This window comes from Leptosomus discolor, chromosome 1 (genome assembly GCF_034619465.1).
Source record: "Leptosomus discolor isolate bLepDis1 chromosome 1, bLepDis1.hap2, whole genome shotgun sequence".
Taxonomy (NCBI): Eukaryota; Metazoa; Chordata; class Aves; order Leptosomiformes; family Leptosomidae; genus Leptosomus; species Leptosomus discolor.
In genome coordinates this window covers 207,311,269-207,334,291 of record NC_141391.1, presented here as the reverse complement: position 1 = coordinate 207,334,291, position 23,023 = coordinate 207,311,269, and positions in this window count along the sequence as shown.

Sequence of the window (23,023 nt, the reverse complement as noted above, 5' to 3'; positions counted from 1 at the left end):
AGTTATGTTGATTTGTATCAGCCAGGGATCTTGGTCTTATAAACAATTTTCGTTCTTGTTCTTTCTAATAGTATATGTGCTCAGTTTCAAAAGGGACACTCGTACACTTGGCATGAAACATGTGGAAACATTTGAGATATAAAAATAGCAATAGAGTAAATCACTTTAGAATGTGATATAAATGGTCAGATTCTGGAAATGTGTTGGGATACTTTGCTCTTAAAAAAGAGACAATAGACACTCTCTGCTGTCACGTAGGCTGTTTCATTGTCTTAAATTGGAAAACAAGCAATTGTTGGTCTTTCTGATGAAATAGGAGAATACCTCTGATAAGATAGAAGAAGGTGCTGAAACATGTCCAGAGAAGGTCAACAAAACTGGTGAAGGGTCTAGAGAACAAGTCTTACGAGTCTTACAAGGAATGGCTGAGGGAGCTGGGGTTGTTTAGCCTAGAGAAGAGGAGGCTGAGGGGAGACCTAATTGCTCTCTACAACTACCTTAAAGGAGGTTGTAGTGAGATGAGTTTCGGTCTCTTCTCCCACGTAACAATTAATAAGACAAAGGGAAGTAGCCTCGAGTTGCACCAGGGGACGTTTAAACTGAGTATTAGGAAAAATTTCTTCACCAAAAGTGTTGTCAAACACTGGAACAGGCTGCTCAGGGAGATAGTGGAGTCACCATTCCTGCATGTATTTAAAAGGTGTGTAGGTGTGCCACAGAAAAGTGGTTTAGTGTTGGACTTGCAGTGCTAGGTTAACGGTTGGACTCTATGGCCTTAAAGGTCTTGTCCAAGCTAAATGATTCTATGATTCTAAGAACTGTTATAAAGGAAAGAATTTCTATGTAAGAAGTGATGGCATTGCTAGAGTTTTACTGTAAGATTCTATCCCAATTAAACAAATCGATGTTTTGAAGAATTATATCATAGAATCACAGAATAGTTCAGGTTTGAAGGGACCTTGAAAGGTCATCTACTCCAACCCCGCTGCAGTAAGCAGGGACATCTTTAGCCAGATCAGTTGCTCAGAGCTCTGTCCAACCTGACCTTGAACGTTTCCAGGGGTGGGGCTTCTACCACCTCTCTGGGAAACCTGTGCCAGTGTTTCACCACTCCCTTTGTAAAAAATTTCTTCCTTATATCCAGTCTAAATCTGCCCTCTTTTAGTTTAAAACCATTAATCCTTGTCCTGTCGCAACAAGCCTTGATAAAAAGATTGCCCCCCTATTTCTTATAAGCCCCCTTTAAGTACTGGAAGGCTACCATACATACCTTCACAGAGTCTTCTCTTCTCCAGGATGAGCAACCCTAATTGTCTCAGCCTATCCTCACAGGAGAGCTGCTCCAGCCCCCTGATCATTTTTGTGGCCCTCCTCTGGACCTGCTTGAGCAGGTCCATGTCTTTCTTGTGCTGAGGACTCCAGAACTGGATGCAGTACTCCAGGTGCGGTCTCTAGAGAGCAGAGCAGAGGGGGAGAATCACCTCCCTCGACCTGCTGGCCACACTTCTCTTGATGCAGCCCAGGATATGGTTGGCTTTCTGGGCTGTGAATGCACATTGCTTGCTCATGTCCAGCTTTTCGCCCACCAGTACCCCCAAGTTGCTCTCATCAGGGCTGCTCTCAGTCCCTTCATCTCCCAGCCTGTATTAAAACTGGGGTTTGCCCTGACCCAGGTTCAGGACCTTGCACTTGGCCATATTGAACCTCATGAGGTTCATATGGTCCCACTTCTTGAGCTTGTTCAGGCCCCTCTGGATGGCATCCCGTCCTTCAGGCTTGTCAAAGCCAGCACTCAGCTTGATGTCATCTGCAAACTTGCTGAGGGTAGACTCGGTCCTGGTTCCAGCACAGACCCCTGAGGGATGGCACTTGACACTGATATGCCGGCCTACGCAGGGTTACTGTTAAAGATGAAACAATGATACAAACTTATATTTGTGTACATAGAAACTGGGAATATGGGTTCTCACTACTGATTTTATTGATAGTATTATGTAATTGTGTGTACATACTAATATCAAATTTCAGCATAAACTTACGTTAGCATAAATTGTCTTATTTTGTCCACTGTAAAAAGAATGTTCCTGGGGCACACTCTTCTGCTCTGTAGACCTTGTCTTCTGTTATCTAGCTAAATTTATTTACAGACAGGTTTTACTGAATTATACTCTTAGTCCTTTCATAAATCATGTCTTCACTTGGCTTTTGAGTTTAGAGGGTGAACAAAATATTTTAGCTTTAGCTGATAGAACCATATCTCCATTTCAAGCTAGTAGTCCTTTCTGCATCTGTTCAACTGTGTACTGCTTTCCTCCAGAGGGAGTCTTGCTAGTCTTTTATGGAGAAGTCTGTTCTGGAGGAGGCTGAATTCATAGGAGCAGGGGCACTGGAAGAAAGGATTTGTGTAGTCAGGTGGCCAGTTCCCTACTCAGACAACCAGATGAACAGGACATCAACTCCTGCTTTGTATCTTCCATGCAATTATTTTTGTCCATGTGCCTGTGCCACGTTATTGAGTAAAGAAGTTCCACACAATGGTTTTACAGAGTATTGTTGGTGCTGATAATGCAGTGTCCACACCACATACATTTCAAGGGTTATATTTCACAATACCTCTTGTCTGGTCTCGTGCACTCAACGTGCTGATTGGAGTACATTAGGCATCTTTAAGGAGTTTCTCTTCTGGATTAATTTGCTCTGAAAAGAATCCAGTTATCATGCTTTGTGGCCACTCTATGTTGCAAACCACAGCACTATAACTGAGACAGCCAAGAGATTTTCTTCAAAAATATGCTACTGATTCTGATTAAAATGAGAATAATAGATCCGCCATTCGTGTCCCTTTTCTACAGCAAGCTGTTGGAGTGCTGTTTTTCTTGCCACTGATTCTTGGTAGTATCATAATTTGCATGATGTTATACAGTGTAGAATAAACCATGTGGGACAATTCTGAAAAATAAAAGTCATGATGCTGAACCAGGAAGATATTGCTGATGGTTTGAATTAAAATGAATAATAAATACAGTTTGAAGTAGAAGTATGTGAACAACACTTTTTATACTTAGCAAAATGCGATGACTTTCCTGATTTGCTTGTAAAAATAAAGAGCTCTTCTTTGAATTTTTGAATTTATTCTTTATTTCTTTCTTTATACCATCAACAGCTGTTGGTCAGCACGGCAGGGATGGAGGGGTAGATAATGGAATGTTCTGTTCCAAAGGACATATGCAACTCCTTAAGAAATATATTTAGGCCTACATTGTAGTGTTTAGACATAATCCATATGTAGGGTGTGGTATGTATCTGGACATGATTGAAGCTTCTTGGCACCTAAAATCCTTGGTTTACAGTGGCCCTATACAGTTTGCAGATTTCTTGGAATTTCTCCTGGAATTCATACTGATCTGGATGAGGGAGAACATATGAAGATATTATTCCATGCACTTATATGAGCTTCGTGCCTGAAAATATAGCTACGTGCCCACTTTCTCAGGGAAAAGCTGGTATATTTTGATGATTACTGGAAAGGCTAGAAACCTGGTTCTTGATCTTTAAACATAAACTCTGCTGCTGGTCCTTTACAAACCTGTTGTGCAAGCACTGCTCTTCAATGTTCCTTCTATCAGGGGACTATTAGGGCATACCTGTGTATTCAGCAGCCCAGCAAGTTCATCCTTGCTCAAGAGATGCCTCCAATGAAAAGCACAGAAGCAATTAATGCTATGGGACCTTAAAATACTGTGTATTTATTTTCACAGATATTTATTTCTCTTGTAGCTTCTATTGCGGGAGCTTTTAAAGGGGACTAAGTACATTCAGCAAAATATTTGCATGTGATATGTATGTGCACTGTGTCTCACATTGTTTAAGTTTTTTAGCCTCTACTTTCAGCATGATACTGGAAATATTCATAAAACATGGAGGGTAGTATGTGCCAATGTTTTATACATTCTGGACTGGGCTACAACTTTTGGAAGGGGGGGAACTCCTGCCAAATTTATTTGGGAATTTCGAACTTATTTAACCTCAACATTTTATATCAGTAATGAGGCCTTAAAAACAGCTATCAGTAAACCAGATTCTTCTCGCATTTACATTTATAATTAAGAGTAACTTCTTTAAAGTTAAATAATTGAAAGCAATTCCTTGAGCTGAACTATCTGATCAATAGTTAGCATGCCCTGTATAAATCCGGTACATATCAGTCTAAATTTTGGTCTTTATTTGTACACATGTGTCTACCTGTCATGTCTCATAATTGAATAATACCCCATTGTAGTCTATGATAGCAAAGTCTGTAAGTCCTACTGTTGTGCCAGGAAATCAAAATATTTTTGCATTTTTGAGAGCTGGTAATTTACAAGTTCTCTTATTTTGATCTTGTGAGAGCCACACAAAAGTATGACATTACCATTGCCTTAGGAATATAATGGAAGCACCATTCCCCCAATCCAGCTGAAGGGAGACCTCTTTGTGTGAAGATCTGCATCTATGTTCAAAAATGAAACACTGAAAATTGCAGCATCCTGGTTGATGAAGGGTAACTGTTAACCATCTGAGCAATCATTGTGCCTAAATAAATATGTAATTAACCACAGAACTCAGTGGAACACGATTATGTATAAAGTAGTTAAAGCAGATTTACTTATGCTCAGAGTTTTCCAGAACAAGCAATGAAGTTTGTTATTACAAGACTAAATGACAGCAGTCATCTTTCTTTACAAGAAATGGGAGCTAGCCGTCTTGCCTGACACATTTTCCAGCCAGCAGTTCCTTTTTTATTTTTGGCAGGAATTATGCTAAATAGCTGAAACTTTAATTGATTCTTCCATTATTTTAATTAGACAACGTTCCAGTCAGCTATGACTCCACATCAACAAAATCAACCTTGTCATTTACGTACCACCAGTGAATAAAAAAGGGGTTTAGAGAGAAAACCTATGGCATTCATCATCCAGCTACCTTTTTTATGCATTACCCTTACCGCAAGATTTTGTTCAATTCAATTTTAAGTTCATCTATATATCAATATCAATATAGCTCTATTTAAAAGATTCATGAAGACAAGGAATGCCTTCAGATCATCAAGTCTGAAAAAACTCAACTAATAATTTTGTACATGATCTATAACTGCAGTCTGAGATATCTACTAGAAAGGTATCCAGTTTTAATTCTAGATGTGAAAGTGATGGAGAATCTTCTAAGTCCCAGAATATACACTGTCAATGGGGAATTGCCTTCACTGTTAAATATTTTCGTTATTTTTAGTTCAGAACAGACTTTTTAATAAAGAGGAACTCCAGACATAATTTTCTGTATTTAAAAAAAACCCCACCAAACACTTCTATTTCACCTCATAATACAGTTTTTGATGCTTGATTTCCATCTTTTGTAACAAAATATAAATCACATGTTACTGTCGCAGCTCTCAGAACAGGATTTAATACAAAAAGATCATGCTTTTGCCTCTGTTTAAATGCTTGAACTCACAGTTACTGGGCAAATTTCATTCATGACCTTTCCTTACTTCCTTGAGTGCACCCCTCTCAAATTTCTGGCTATTAGGTATTACTTGGCTTGGTACAGAACCTCACAATTCCTTGCTGAAGCTGAGTCATGGTACTAAAGATCATTTTCTGAACACTTCTGGCTTAACTTCAAACTCTTCAGTCTCCTCCCTTTGACCACACAGCTTCCTATAAGTTAAATATCACATATTTAGAAGAAATCCCTAACTTAAAACCCCTTAAGTAGACTGTACATTTTTAGATTGTGAGATATTTACCTGCCTTCCAAGCTGTTACCCAGTAAACCAGTTGCCTACAGGCTTTTACAGTTTGTGCAGCCCTTTGACCTGGTTTGCCACCCTTTGAAAAAATGATGTTTTCAAGTACATGGACAAAGGAGGCAGAATCCAATTTGCTGCATTATCTTCTAGGTATGTTTTTGAATCCTCTTGGCAGTCAGTGTTATTCGTTCATTCCCGATGCTTTCATTCAATGTAATTGTAAAATAAATACTCTGCAACAATCGTTATAAATTAGACTGTGAAATCACTCAGAAAAAAACTATCAAGACCTCATATCATTACTGCCCTGGCCCATCTCACCTGCCCTGGTTGTAAAAGTCTGCATATCAATACTCAAAATATTCTTCTAGAGTAGATCCCATCTAATACCTGTTTGACACCAAGATGCCTGTTGTTACCCTCACAAAAAGATGTTCTATGTGATCATATTTTATAAAAACTTTACCTTCCTAAAGGGTCATGTAGCAATCTGTTGATGCCTTAACTGTCTAGGGCAGGGATCTTTAGAAGTTATAGTCTAAAGACCACTTCCAACATGCAAAGATTTTTGTTTTCTAAGGGAACTTTAAAATCTTTCTGTTGAAAAAGTTTTATGTAGTGGTCATAGCCTGAAAGTCTGATCTTACCAGGAGGCTCAGAAAAGCAACTTATTTTGGAAAATGTGAAGAAAAAATCCCATTTAGAAAGAAAAAAAAAATCTGTTTTAACGTATGTGGAGAATTAAATATAGTGTACACACAGGTTATACTGTAACAGTCACAGAAGCATAAAGGGTTAGAAGACCTAACTTCCAATATGTAGGTATGAACTTAGCCTATACTGGCTGTGATAAAAGGCTATTGTGTAGGCTGGAGGGATATCGTGATGTTTGCTGCCAGATAAATCAAGCCAGAAACAACAAGGGTCTAAACCAGAAAACAGACCAGTCTAGGAGAATATCTTCAGAAATATTGAAAGATAATTTTTGGAGACTGAATAAAACGGACATGGTTATCTTAAAGAGCTGAAGTTTCTTGTTAACTTCTGGATTATAGGTCGAGAAAGAAACACTCATAAAAGATGTACTGAGATACTCAGTCAGAAGAAAATTAATTAATTTGTCATTTTTACTTGGTGACGATATATATATGGGATCATAGTGGAAGTAATGTCTTGTGTTATTTGAAACTGGACTGTGTAACTTGCCATAAATGTTCTCTAGCCTCTTCGAACTTTACAAGTTTGGGATTTCGCTGGTTTGTGAGCACTGCATGTTTAGACTGTCCTATTCAGACTTGCCAAAATATATGTTTACTTGATGGCAATGTATTTCACTTTCAGTCAAAATATGAGCTCTTACAGAGGTAAGAAAGCACTTTCTTATGTGTTAGAAATTTCTTGAAGATTCGTAGAACTCCTGGGCCTAATTTCCCTTCTGCAAACAATGGAATAAAACAGGCAGAACTCCATGGCAACAGGTGGAGAAGAGGCAGCTCCATCTGGAGATCTGGAAACATGGATGCGACTCTAATAGCTATGCAAAACTGCTGGACTTAACTAATGTCCAAAAGAAAATGCTGCCAATAACTTCTCAAAATTGATGACTCTCCATTACCATTTCTCCTCTCTATTTAATCTCTGCTGCCCCTGTCCCTGGAAAGGCTTGAGAGAGTACAAAATGGTCAGAATCATGGAATTATTAGGCTGGAATAGACCTTTGAGATCATCAAGTCCAACTGTTGACCCAACACCACCATGCCCACTAAACCATGTCCCGAAGTGCCACATCTACATGTTTTTTGGTGGTTATTCCACCACTTCCCTGGGCAGCCTGTTCCCATGTTTGACCACTCTTTTGGTAAAGAAATTTTTCCTATTATCCAATCTAAACCTCCCCTGGAACAACTTGAGACCATTTCCTCTCATCCTGTCACTCGTTACTTGGGAGAAGAGACCGACACTCACCTCACAACAACCTCCTTTCAGGTAGTTGTAGAGAGCAATCAGGTCTCCCCTCAGCCTCCTCTTCTCCAGATTAAACAACCCCAGTTCCTTCAGCTGCTCCTTGTATGACTTGTTCTCTAGACCCTTCACCACCTTCGTTGCCCTTCTCTGGACACACACCTCAATGTCCTTCTTGTAGTGAGGTGCCCAAAACTGCACACAGTATTTGAGATGCGGCCTCACCAGTGCCAAGTAGAGGGGCATGATCATTCCCTACTCCCGCTGACCACACTATTTCTGATACAGGCCAGGCTGCTGTTGGCCTTCTTGGCCACCTGGACACACTGCTGGCTCATGTTCAGCCGGCTGTTGACCAGTACCAGAATAATCATACGGCAAACAACTCTTGTTCTGATGTACTCACAGAATAAAAAACACAGACAAATAACAAAACCCACTTCTGCAAGCTTCTAAGACCTACACCATTATGGTTTTATTGTACCTAATGACTTCTTAATGATATATCTGTTACAATAATCACACCTATCTATAATTTGGGAGTCAATGCAATTCCAATAATATGTGAGGTTGCAGAATGGCGTAAAAGGCAATATCATATTGACTGCATTACAGTAGTTCAGTCTCAAATTAACTGAATATCTTCAAGATCCACATTTGCAAACTACGAAAAGTTTTGAGTCAAATACAGATTATAAAAGGCGTACATAATGTCTGGAAATCCATGTGCTGTCATAGATCTGAAGGGATATCAAATCTGCAAACAATAAACCTATTATGATTGTTTGGTACTTTCATAGAGGAGCTATTAACACACAAACATACACTGGTGCATACAGCATTTTCTGTCTAAATGAAGTTATTGCATTGCTACACTTCTTCAGCTGTTATTAGAGGTACCTTGTACAGATTCCATAAAATTTATTGTAGATGGTTTTTGTATGAGTGAATAATAATTATTTTAGGAAGTGTGAAACTGTAGTCTGTGGTGGTTTTCGCTGATTGCATATCTCCAACTGATTATGAAAAAGCTGATTTATGCTTGAGAACCAACACGTGACCAGAAAAACACCATTTCATTACACACTTTCTGTTGTGACAGACACTGAAATTTGTCAAGCTAAAAATACCTCGGATTCTACCGGGTGCCTCCTTGTTTCAAATAAATAACAAAAATACCCATAAGTAAATAATACAAAAATAAAAAACTTGGATTAATAAAATAGTCAATAAAAATGGTGATCTAATGCCCCTTTTCATCTCTAGTTTCAAATTTTTTCTTATTCTATGGAGTGCTGTAATATATCTTGTTTAATCACTTTAGAATTCAAAACGGAACTTCTCTTATTATGTGCTTAAAATGGTCAAATGAGAAAGTTTCATCCTTAAGGAACAGCACGGCCAAAGAAATAATTGGTGTTTTACCTCTTTTATGTACTGTACAATTTTTGAGGAGTAGGAGGATTTTAAATGGAAATGTGGCTATATCACTTGAGTGGCTGTTCATTAGTTGATCATTAAGGTGACTTAAGAATTTTGTAACATAAATCATTTGGCATTGAATTAAGTTTGACAGGTCAGTGGGAGAAGTGCAGGTGAAGAGGAGGAAGAAAACATAGCTTTAAAAGCATGTCTTGAAAATGCATCGTCAACATTGCTTGAGAAAAGAAGGGCATGTGGAAAGATGTCCCCACAAAAATTAGGTGGAAATTGCTTTTATGTATGTTTGAGTGATTTCTTCATCTAGTCTTATTTATGCTATTCACCTTGTGAGATAGAGAAAAAAGTAGTGTTTATCCCATCTAGCAGCACGTTCTCTCATAATACTATCACTGCAGTTTCTTTCCGAATTAATGCTCTTGGACATTCTTGGCTTCTTGACTAGCACTGAGGGTAGCATTATATCTGGGATATAATATGGAGTCATTAGAGAGATAGAAATGTCATTTAATCAAATTATGAATAAAAGTTGTTAATCTAGTTATTAGCTGACATTTTGGGCTCAACTAACACGTAAAGCTAATTTGAATGCATTTACCTGATAGTTAATTAATTATATGAATTAGAGCATATTATTTAAAAAAAAAAAAATGCATAAACCTAGTCCAAACCTGGGAGAAGCAATACTGAATTTCAGGTAGTGCCATGTTACAGCTATATATGCTATGGCTGAGATCATAACAGGCCAAAGAAAATAAGCAGTAATATGTATACAGAGAATGTTCCAAGCATTCTTGAAAGGTATTTTAATTATACACAGCAGCATGTTAATTGTTAGGGGGCAGGGATTTCATTACTGTGTAAGTCCGAAGGACAAAAATCTGGACATAAGCCAACAATGCATGCTTTCAGCCCAGAAGGCCAACCATATCCTGGGCTGCATCAAAAGCAGCGTGGCCAGCAGGTCGAGGGAGATGATTCTGCCCCTGCACTCCACTGCTCCACTGAGCTCTCATGAGACCCCCACCTGGAGTACTGCATCCAGCTCTGGAGTCTTCATGACAAGAAAGACACGGACCAGCTCAAGTGGGTCCAGAGGAGGGCCACAAAGATGATGAGGGGGCTGGAGCGCCTCCCCTATGAGGACAGGCTGAGAGAGTTGTGGCTGTTCAGCCTGGAGAAGAGAAGGCTCCAGGGAGACCTTATAGCGGCCTTCCAGTAATTAAACGGAGCTTGTAAGAAATAGGGGGGGAATCTTTTTAGCACGGCCTGTTGTGATAAGACAAGGATTAATGATTTTAAACTAAAAGAGGGTAGATTTAGACTAGATATAAGGAAGAAATTTTTTACACTGAGGGTGGTGAAACACCGGCATAGCTTGCCCAGAGAGAGGATAGAAGCCCCATCCCTGGAAATATTCCGAGTCAGGTTGGACGGGGCTCTGAGCAACCGGATCTAGCTAAAGATGTCCCTGCTCATGGTAGAGGGTTTTGTCTAGATGACCTTTCAAGGTCCTTTCCAACCCAAACTATTCTGTGATTCCATGACAAAACTGAAAGACAAAACTGCATGGATATACATGCAAAATCAGTATGCCATGGCGCTTGCTCTGTGCCTGATCTGCACATATTTATGCTGCAATACCTATTAACAAGGCTTATTTCAAACTGTAATTGCTCAGTGTCCACCTGTGAAGGATCATAATTCAGTCCCAGGTGTCATGTCAGATGGTATTTATATTTGCATGGAGTTCATCTTTAGAAGGCAATTTTTTATTCCCAAAAACTGTATTGACAGAATGTTTTGATAAAGCCTGCTGTCTAGCCAGTAAATAGTTTTTGCTGATCCTGTACATGGTGACTTGAAAAAGATGTTATTTTAAGCAAGTTCCAGAACACACATAATACTTTTGTGAAAGTGGATTTTGCAGTCATCTCAGGGAATTGAGGTGCAGAAAATCCACTAAGCTGGATTTCATGCAAGGGTAAAAAATGTTTCTGCTATAATTTTGCTTTCTGCTTCCCTGCAGATACCTTTATAGATAAATAAAAACTCATGCTACAGCTACAAGATACATTCTTTGTTCACTAAATAAATGTAGTTTACTATACTTACAATATAAAATATAGTTTCAGCATAGGAAATACAGAGTTTGTCACATGATGTATGGACACTTAAATCACGAAGAATGCTTTACACTGAATGTGTTTCTAAACTAACTTATTTGTCCCGGGACAACAGATTGGTCTACACAACAATGGCACACTGTTTTGATTCACCTTATCTTGTTAATCCCTTGTCCTCTGCAAATGAGATTCTGTCTTGGTACATTTATAGATATAAATAAGGTAGTAATTTTTCAGATTGCTTAGCACTGTAGATTAGGTAAGCAATTTTTAAATTCAACCACTGAGCTGAAAAAATAGGTTCAGAAGTATCAGTATAACAACATATGAAATTCAATATTTATTTTGTTTTCATTCAATTAAATGACAGAATCACAGAATGTTAGGGGTTGGAAAGGTCATCTAGTCCAACCCCGCTGCCAGAGCAAGATCATCTAGAGCAGGTTGCACAGGACTGGATCCAGATGGGTTTTGAATGTCCCTAGAGAAGGAGACTCCACAACCTCTCCGGGCAGCCTGTTCCAATGCTCTGTCACCCTCACAGTGAAAAAGTTTTTCTTTATGTTAATGTGGAACCTCCTGTGCTCCAGCTTGTATCCATTGCCCCTTGTCCTGTCATTGAATGTTTCTTTCTTCAAGAAAAAAAAAAATAAGAAAATTAAAAAGAATCTTTTCAAAGAAAAATAGTAAAATGAAAGTAGAGAATTTCCTATTATTCAAGAAACAGTGGGACTGCGATTGTCCTTTTCCTGAGCAACCCACTTGCAGAGACTGTGGAAAACTAGAATTCAGTTCTCTCTTTGGAAGGAGACGTTCCACACACATTCTCCAGGCATGAGAGAAATGCATGAAAATGCAACGAATCCTTCTTGCCACTGTCGTATCACACACATAAAGAGCTATTGACAGTTTGATTCAGATCCTGGTTCTGAGTACAGCAGAGTATATAAGCCAAAAATGTATTGCGTGTCAATACCAGTGAGGTAGAAAATCTCCTTGTTTTATATATGTATGCATAATAACTACATTGATATTATAAGCCAGAATCAGAAAGCAGGACTGATTACCTTACACCGTGGTTAATATATTTGTGAGCAAAGTAGCGTCCTGTCTTTTTCTGAGATAGCCTGTCATCAGAGGCTGAAGTTTTTTTCTTGCATTGTGGAAGATAAATAAAGAATAAAAATAAGGAAAATAAGGAAAGAGCGTGCATCTCCAACATCGTAACTAACAGACTTACTGCTTCAATACAACAGTATTAGAACTCTTATTGAGGAATAGATAACTGCTAATGTATTTTGCTCCTTTTGAAAAGAAAAGAAAAAAAGTCCATCCAAATGTTTTATTTTAAATTCATGAATGGTTTAACTGTATTGCTGGCAAGTAAACTACTGACAAATAAAGTGATCTCTGCCATGCTATAAAGGCAAAACCCCAGCATGTTTCTACTCAGAAAATGGTTCTGTAAAATCTGCATTATGAGAGTCTGTGTTTATTGTCTCTCAGGAACTGCAGAGAAAGTTTTCTTAGGTATTTCTTAAGTGTCAGCCCTGGAAAGTATGAGAGCTGCTTTGGTTTCTTTCTGACTTATACATTAACACAAATACTAAGGACTCTGTCAAACCAAGTCTACAGGGAAGACCTTCTTGTCTTCAATTTCTGCCTCTAGTTTAAACTTCTCTAAACAGGGAAGTTTAAAACTGAGGGCAGAATATGGCCTTGCAGCTGAAACTTTGTTCGTATCCACTGATGATGTGGGAGCTAAAACAAAATATGACTCATTTTTCCATAGCCATTTGTCTCTGCAATGTTTCAGTGCAGACAAAAACTCATTTCTGTCACTAACATATTCAGCTGTAAATGACTATAAATAGGTATATTAAGTTTTACAAGAAATGTTTTCTGATTGCTTCAGTATGCAGATTCGTAGATCAAATACTGACCTGTAAAAATTTTATCTGGAAACCTAGTGACACAAGAAGACTATCAACAGAAATATTTTTCTTAATGTTTTATAGATCATAAATGCATCATATTTTTGAGTAATCTGTGTATGTTATCATCTCATACTGAATTTTTCCATAAAACTCAAGGGTCCTTTAAGGCCCATTAGGCACTTACAAGTATAATGTTAATCACAGTAGTGCTAAAGGAAACATAGAGTTTACATCAGAGCCCAGACACAACCTATGACAAACGTCTCATGTAGAGGATAATGTGGAGGCACTGACATGCCTGCCATGATCTAGAACAACGAAAAAGAGTTGAGAAATGCAGCGTTCTTCTTTCCACATCACACAATGCAAAGAACTAGAGCCTGAAACAAGAAAATGAGAAGGAGCTAAGGAAAGCAGAGATGACATGTGGAATCAGAATACTGATGTGACCATCATGAGAATTTACCAGTAAAGGAGAGATGTTATACCTGACTGTATCCAGAAGGATTAGAAGATTGAATAGGATAGCTGGACTGGAGCAAACTATTGAAAGTGAGGTAGAAAAAACTTGAACAAGTGTATAGTGGCAAAATATGCTTTTACAACAAGAATATTTACATATGTCTATGTCGTGAATATTCAGAAGTAGTCAGGCTTGAGGCTTAGTCTGACTGAAAAGCCCTGACGTAGGTGGCTGATCAGAAATTAATTATCACCATTTCTTCTTAGAAGTGATGCCTTGATACTTTCAGGTCAACTGAACAGCGGTTTCCTTCTACATAAATGTCACTAGATTTTGCTATGGGAAGAATATGGATTCACCAAAAATGTCAGAGTCAGAATTCCCATGTCATCTTATGTTTTTTATATTTTAAGTGAATTGAACATAATGTGTCACGGACCCAGGATCCCAAAGTGTATGCTGAAGTTTGAAAGCAGATTGACTTCTTTGAAGGGAATGTAAATGCTCTCATGTTTGAATAAAAGCACCTGTTAGAGCACTTTGAGAAAAATCTGGTTTGCTTTTCTTTCTTTCTGATCTCCATTTTCCAGCTTCCCAAAGTTATTACATTTGTTATCTGCATTATCAACAGTTGTTAAAACAGACACGTAGGAATGGAATTTATCATGCTCTCAGTTCCCGACAAGAATTAAACAGTGCCTAATATTTTGCTTTTTTCCAGGGACTTTGTCATTCTGATATAAACATTAAACCATCTGAATTAATAGATATGCAAGCTAAAATGAATTTGGATGATAAACACATCATCTATTAAAGTTCAAAATTTGTATTAAGAACACTTATATGTAAATGATAAACAATTCTTTTGCATATGTAGGAAGCCAAAAGTGTAAGCTTCATCTGTTTTCTTAAAGGATTCTGTGCATTGACAAGCTCAAAAGTGGAGAAAACTGAATGCAGCAAATATTGGTATTTATGATTTCTTCCACTTATTTTAATGCAAATATCAACTCAGTAACCATAAAGAATCCTATAATTCTTTTCTTATTTATGCCAGCTTCAGGAAAATCTTCTTCCACAGGATTTAGCAAAACAAACGAATTACGCTGACATAAAGTCCTAGAAATACAGCAAGTCATCTCTCTCCTTCCTGAGATCTGATATATCTAGATCATCCCCATTGGTCTAACTTCTTAAACCTTTCCTACTGCAGAGATTCCATACCTTCCTAGAGAATATACTTCTATGCTTACTTGTCTCTCTACAGAATCACAGACTGGTAGGGGTTGGAAGGGACCTCTGGTAATCATCTAGTCCAACCTCCCTGGCAGAGCAAGATCACCAAAAGCAGGTCACATAGAACTGCATCCAGGTGAGTTTTGAACATCTCCAGAGAAGGAGAGTCCACAGCCTCCCTGGGCAGCCTGTTCCCATGGTCTGTCACCCTCAAAGTAAAGAAGTTTTTCTTCATGTCGGGCAAAATCTCCTGTGCTCCAGTTTGTGCCCGTTGCCCCTTGTCCTGTCGCTGGGCACTACTGAGAAGAGCCCAGCCCCATCCTCTTGACACCCACCCTTTAGATATTTATAAGTGTTGATAAGGTCCCCCCTCAGTCGTCTCTTCTCCAGGCTAAACAGCCCCAGGTCTCTCAGCCTTTCCTCATAACAGAGATGCTCCGGCCCTCTCATCATCTTAGTAGCTCTCTGCTGGACTCTCTCCAGTGGTTCCCTGTCTCTCTTGAACTGGGGGGCCCAGAACTGGACACAGTACTCCAGATGAGGCCTCACCAGGGCAGAGGGGGAGGAGGACCTCCAAACCAAGAGAAGACAAGTGAAGGAGTTAGGAGGTGTGTATCAAAGAAAAGTTAAGGAGGGTCATAAACTGTGACTCACAAGGGAAAAAGAAGGTTGAAGATTCAGAGTGTCTGGAACTGAGCATGCTCTGGCATATTTAGCTTGGATCTATGATCTGAATTCATCAACCAAAGTTCTGGATAAATTTGCAGATTTTGTCTTCTGATTCCTTGCTTTCAACATCCAAGAAAGTCAGGGCTTCTAGTGTGGGAGATGGCTGAATCTCTTTGGGAGCAAATAGAAACACAGATGGTGACCTGTTCAGGTTATCACTTACTCATGATCACAATAAATTTACTGATATTGATTCTGATATGCATATACAAAACTCAGAAACAAACAAATAAATAAGCAAAAACCAGAGAGCATGTTTTCTTAATATTATTATCACTGCCAAAGTTGTATAGGTGAAGCCTTGTTACATAGTTGTAAATCACTTTCAGAGACAATGAAACAGAGATACAGTGTCTGGACACAAGACATCAAATAATACTATTAGAAATTCCACTAGTGTGGAAAATCACATATACTGGTATCAGGGCTTTCAGGAGGTTTGTTACCATCCAAAATTGAAACCTGCCCATTAAAAATCATTTCAGTCATAACCTAGACATGATGAAGAGGGTTTTTAGCCAAAACCTCACTCAAAATTTTTTTCAAAGCCAAAATAAACATTGAACATGGAAAGCAACCTGGCTTCCAGTTGCTTTGAAGGCCTCTGGTTTTTCTTTTCCCCACTTATATAAACCTTCACATAAATTATTTGACATCTTGATTTGATGAAATAGAAGAATATCTCTGATAAGATAGAAGGTGCTGGAACATGTCCAGAGAAGGGCAACGAAGCTGGTGAAGGGTCTGGAAAACATGTCTTATGAGGAGAGGCCGAAGAAACTAGGATTGTTTAGCCTAGTGAAGAGGAGGCTGAGAGGAGACCTTATTGCTCTCTACAAAAGGAAGTTGTAGTGAGGCAGGTGTTGGTCTCTTCTCCCAAGTAACTAATGACAAGAAAAAAGGTAATGGCTTCAAGTTGTGCCAGAGGAGATTTAGATTGGATATTAGGAAAAATGACTTTACTGAAAGAGTGGTCAGACATTGGAACAGGCTGCCCAGGGAGGTGGTGGAGTCACCATCCCTGGAGGTGTTCAAAAGATGTATAGATGTGGTGTTTAGGGACATGGTTTAGTGGTGGGCTTGGCAGTGTAAGGATAATGGTTGGACTTGATGATCTTAAAGGTCTTTTCCAACCAACATGATTCTGTGATTCTATGATTGTATATTACAAGTACCCATCTTTGCATCTATAATAGAGCTCCGGTTTTATTTAGCATGGGAGGATATTATCACAAGAAAAAGGGAAAACGGTACTACAAAATTAGAAGGTTGTTAAGTAAGACCAAGATTTGAAAAAAGTCAATTGTTTGAAGCCATAAAAGTCCCCTAGAAGTATGTTACTTCCAGAAAGTGTAACACTCTTTAAATTTTACAAGTACTATGCAGGTATAGAGTCTGGCCTTACACATCATCAGAGAGTGCCTGAAGATATTTATCTCATTTTGCATGTGTTGTAGAGCTGGTCGAAAGATAAATTAGCAGTAATGAAGACTTAATTGTTTATGGGATTTTCTCAGAAACAGAATTCTAAAAAACCCAAATAATACTGTTCAACAGGTATCTAAACCCATTTTGGTATTTTTGTACGAAAGACAGCCAAAGTACTGAAATGTTTGTAAACTTTTGCTGAAATATGACACAATAATTCACTCTTCTACTATTTTTAAGGGAAATGGAAATAATTATTGATCCTAAATAAATCTAAGATTGGATCTTATGACCACGCTAAAAAATAATGTATGCAATAATTCATGTCACAGTGAAAATAAAGCACAAGTTTGAATATACAAGAATTCATAGATATAATTTTTTTCTTAATCACAGAAAACTTAGTTAACTTCCCTGACATTTCTTAAAGTCCTTCAGATAGTTTATTCATAAGAAAAATAAATGTACACTATATGAACCTTTAAAGAAGAAAAGCCACTGTGAAACTGCACACTTTCTTGAAAGTTAAGGTTCTCAGCCCCTGTATTTCTCGATTTTAGTACTAAAGTATAGTTTTCCTTTGTCATATTTTCTATTCATTTTTTGTTCTTACTGCCATGTCAATCTTCAGGCATACAGAAACTTTATTTTAGTAAAAGTGATTTATTTTAAAATATACTTCTTTAAATGTTTAATCATTTCAAGGAAAATGTATTACCTTGAAACATAATAAACTGTCCTTTGTGTTCTATTATTTTTCTTCTCCAGAAAGTAGGTAATTGGAAATGCAGAATACAGTTTTACTGAAACACAGATAAACTAACCATGGTTGCATTTTGCATTGTTATTCGGTAAAGAACAGCTTATATGAACTTTATAAAGGAAACCTTCCTAGATTTTTTGTGCATTTCTGGGCTTTTTAGAAAAACTTTTGATGCTGATCATTGTGAATCTTTGTAGTATAGTCTCATGTATTGACTGTGCTTATAGGCTTTCCAAATTGCAAAGAAAAACATGTTAACTTGAGCTAGTAACGAGCATAATTTGGGTTAAATACACCTTATTTCCAATGTCAGGTGAGTGAAGAATATGCACAGTCAGCTCCTATTGCACAGCTGATGAGTGGCAACTCATTAAGATGCAATTACTTTTGACTGTGTGGCAAGACCTGAGGGAATTCTTTCAAGCAGTACCTGGCAGTAATCTTCCACATGCCTCTTTAATTTCGTAATTAGTTTGAAAGAAACTAAAAAGGTTATACGGTAATGATAAGTGTAATAAAACTTGTAGGAACAATTCTGGAGTGTAAATGGAATACGAGTATTTTTTCCAGAGAGGATGTATCTAGAGATTAGAGGAGTATAGCTGATATTTTCCCTTTTCCAGACTGCTCTCAAAAAAAACATGCACTTGTTACATTATGTAGCATCATACCACAGAGCTCAATGATCCACTAAGACTCTCTATTTGGAAGCAACAAACCACACCTCTAGTATTGTATGTATCAATTTTTTAAAGAGATTACCTTATAAAGCCATACCTTTATAATCTCAGTATAAAGTCTCTTACAATCCACATCAGATATTCTGTGGAATCTGCAGAGTGACTAATACATTTAGCTGCCCCTGACGCAAAGCTCAAGTTGAAGGCTGTCAGATTGTCATGTTTTTCCAGTGATTTTAAAGGTTTTCACTTGTGGTAAATGTGATGTGGTTTGGGGGTTTGATTGTTTGTTTAAGATTTCTGTGTTGTACCCTTACGAATTTACTTGGCCTAATATCGTTTTTCTCAGCAGGATAACTCACAGTTGTTAAAAGGGTGGAATAGTCTCATATTACATTGTTTCTCTACATTTTTGCCATAAAGTATGCAGTTGTGCAATGGCAAAGGGGTTAAAATTGAGGAGAAACTAGGTTTGGATTCAATGTGGGGAAAAAAATCAGAATCCTTTCTTGCTGAGCAAGGGGTCTTTGTTTGTTTGGGTTTTTTTTCCCCCCTGTCCTTGTTCCTGTCTTGTTACTGAATCTTGGTCCGCCACATCTCCCAAGTTCTGGGGCTTCATTAATTTATCTTCCATGTAGACTCTGCTCTCCAGCAGATTTCAGTCATTAGTGTCTTTTTTTTCTTTTTTCTTTTTTTTTTTTCTTTAAGTTGGCTGCTGGCAATAAGTAGCTTCTAAACTTGATTCAGTCAGACCACATTCAGCTCTTACATTCTTTCTGACTTTCACTGCATACTTCATGCCAGACTGAGACTATAGAGCCAGATAAACTCAGTATATGTCCTGCTGGGAATTTGAGATGAGTAAGAAGATACTGGTATGTCTGCCAGATTTATGGTCAGGGTTCACTTCAGGGAAATGATTATATCTCAGCCAGGATAGTCCATCTAGACTTCTCACACACTGTGGTTGCATAAATATTCCACACGCGACCATCTCCCAGTGTTTTCCAGTGGACAAATCCTGTCACCTCATTGCATGCAGTATCACTAAAAATAATGAGGCTATTGTGACAATAAAGTTTCATATCAAGTAAGATTGAAATACATCAGTGCTCAGCATACAGCATCTAGAGTGCAGATTTAATAAAGTCAAAGTTGCATTGTCGGACTGATAAACTTTTGAAATCCGATAAATCTATTCCTTGTAACACAAAATGAAGTCTAATCTGTCTTCCCCTTAGTAATAATGAATGTTTTACTCTAGAAAAAGCACTGGCTGGAAATTTTCCAGGATTTTTTTCTTGAGGAAACACCAATTTGATAAAGTCTTTGCTCATTAAGACATGTCCGTATGATAAAAATACTTCTGACAAAAAATAAGATTAACTAAAATGTGGTTTATATTTTATTTTCCCATTATTTCAAAATGACTAGCTTTTTTTTTTATATAGTTATTTGCTATAAATTCACAATCAGAATGAAAACTTTCAGATTATAAAAAATATTGTAATTGAATTCAAAATACACTCTTTTCGGGACGTGTTTCGGAGATGGATTGGTGTATATTTTTGACTACAGAACTCAAAAATTCAATATATTTTGTGACTGCTTTGTAAAAACAGATTAGCAGTGCAGACAGAGACACATTAAATACACAATTTCCTGACTGTAGGAATTAAGAATCCAAGGCATGGTCTTGTAGTGTGCACATTTACATCTGAACTAATTACTGTAGGCTCCTTTTCTGGTCAGTGGAGCACAATAGGAAGTTTGTGGAAACAGTCTGGTGAATACTAAGGTGGCTCAACTGAAACACCCTAAAATTATCTATTTTTAATTGCAAAGAGATCTTAGATCTCTTAAATCTGGAATTTAAAGGCCTACTAATATAGAAATCTTATTTTTAAAGCATGTACTTTAAAAAATTTGATTGAAACATTGCATGATCTAAATGTATGCATGTATCTGAAAGGAAATATATATATACATATATATATATATATATAACGATGGAAACATGAAAGCATGGAGGAAATATTAGGCCTATATATATGCATACATGAACAAATTCTATCTATATAAATACGAATTCACATATATATAGAATACATATCTCCTTCATAAACGTTGAACTTTGCAAACCTGTTTATACTAGCCATTTGTTCTAGTCCGGATGAACTATACAGCAACTGTTATTAAACATAACTTATTTTAATATGATACTTATTGTAGAATAATTACATTCTAAATGTCTATTGAAAACATGTTTTTGGAGTTTTGATGATTCTTTTGGAAAACTGTATCTGCTAAATTTCAATGAATACTTGTTTAAAATCAGCCATTGGATTTTCATTTACATTGCTGCCAAGCTCCACACTAAACATATTCAGACTGTGACTGATTCACCTCTTTTATTTTTTGCAGATGTAGGACACCGCTTATTTTCATGTGACAAGAATGTGTTAAAATGGAATAGACAATTCAAGCAAGACAATAATTCCTATATCGTAGATGTTGATAATTTACAGCAATCAATCAAATTGATCAAATTTTTTTTTCACAAAAAGAATAGAAATTCTATATAATATATTCTCTGTCTCTCATTAATTTTACCACAGGTTGTATATATATACTGAAAATAAACTATGACAAAATTGTCCAACTTGCTGTTCAATACTACACTGCATTAAGTTACCCTATGGGCAGATATAAAAAATCAGACAGTCTAAGTGCATTACCATCCAAAACTAGATGGCAACGTACATCTGATATTCATAAGAACTGAAATTCAGATGATGATACAAAGAAGTAAAATGCAGGTTTGTTGCTTTTTACACACTAAAATCACTTCCTGAATAAAACAGTCCATGAGTCCTAGAACTGAAACTTTTTTGTCACTTTAGCAGAAGAAAATAGCTGATCAATTCCATCTTCTTTTACGTCATCTAAGATATCTTACAACTGCTGTTTTCACATAGCAGAGGAATACACTTTGCAAACCTTGAAGCCCTTTTCCAGTCTTTCTATACATTTTACTTCTTTGAGTGTATGAAGAGATAGAAAAACAGTAAGGGAAAAAAAAATGTAAAATTGCACAGTGTTGACTAGGTTATTTGGATCATTGAATGTGAATCACAATATTTACATAGATTCTTTAGAGAGAGAGAATACTGGTCTGACTGCTAGTATGGCCTGGTTAGCAAAACATACTTCAATGATAATTAGTACTACAGGGAGTTGCTTGATTACAGAAGACTTTTATTCAAGAAATGGTTTGGAGAAGAAATTGTTACTGTTACTGGTATTCCTCAACTTTGCTGTTGAGATGCCTTCATCAAATAATTGTTGGTTTCTTTTTTTTTTTTTTCCCATAAAGCATGAGATTCTTTCAAAATAAAAACAGACTACAAAATAAACTGATTTCAGCTTATAACAAATTATAACCAATCAGTAACTTACTAATAAGGTATTTAGGATGTAATTCAAACTCGAGTATAAGGGAGAGATTAAAAAAAAAAATCAGGTAAGTTTATCAAATAAGGTTTAAAGATCTAATACACTAAGAAACCAGTGAGGAAAGTAAACTGGATGAAGGCACTCAAAGATTTAAGTGTGGAGAAGGTCTGTAATTTCTCTAAAACAAACATGTACAAGCATGGTCTAGAGTTACCACTGCAAGCAAGGTGGACAGAACTGAGAGGAGGGCTCCAGGCAGAACTACATGAATCATCTCAAGGATATTAGGAGTGAGGAAAGAATGTTATACATGAGAGATCAGGAAGTGCAGTTAAACGATTCATTACAGAGGAATAAAAATTGACAGCAAGCGTTTCTTTAGTCATATTAAATGAGAGCCAGAAAACAAAAAAGACCAATGATCAAAGTCAGGATTGGTAAAGTTTAAAATAGTTTGGCAAGATCTAGTAATAATCTTGTGGTCTTTGTGTCCAACATGAATGCTGCTGTATGATATGGGAGACAAACAAGCTGGTTGATTGAAATTAGGATGGAAAATCGATATTAAATTATAAAAAATCAAATAACTTAAAAGACTGTGGTGAGTTAGCCTCAGCAAGCAGCTGAGCACCCACACATCAATTTTCTCCCTCCAACCCCTTAGTGAGTTGGGGGAGAAAATAAGAACAAGAGAGAAAACTTGCAGGTCAAAATAAGGACGGTGAAATCACCCACCAGTTACTGTCACAAGAAAAATAGACTTGACTTGTGGAATTTAAGTTAATTTATTGCCAATTAACATAACCTAAACATTTACTTACTGATGCGGATATAGGAAAAGAAAGAAGACAAACCTCTAAACACTTCAACCTATGCAGCCCTTCCCTGTCCTGATACCAAGATCTTGTCATTTATACTCTCTCTATATAAAGTGTGTATATGTGTGTGTGTATACACATATCAATGAATCAAAAAAAAAAAAAAAAGATATTTCTTGATTGTTTTTTCTATTGTT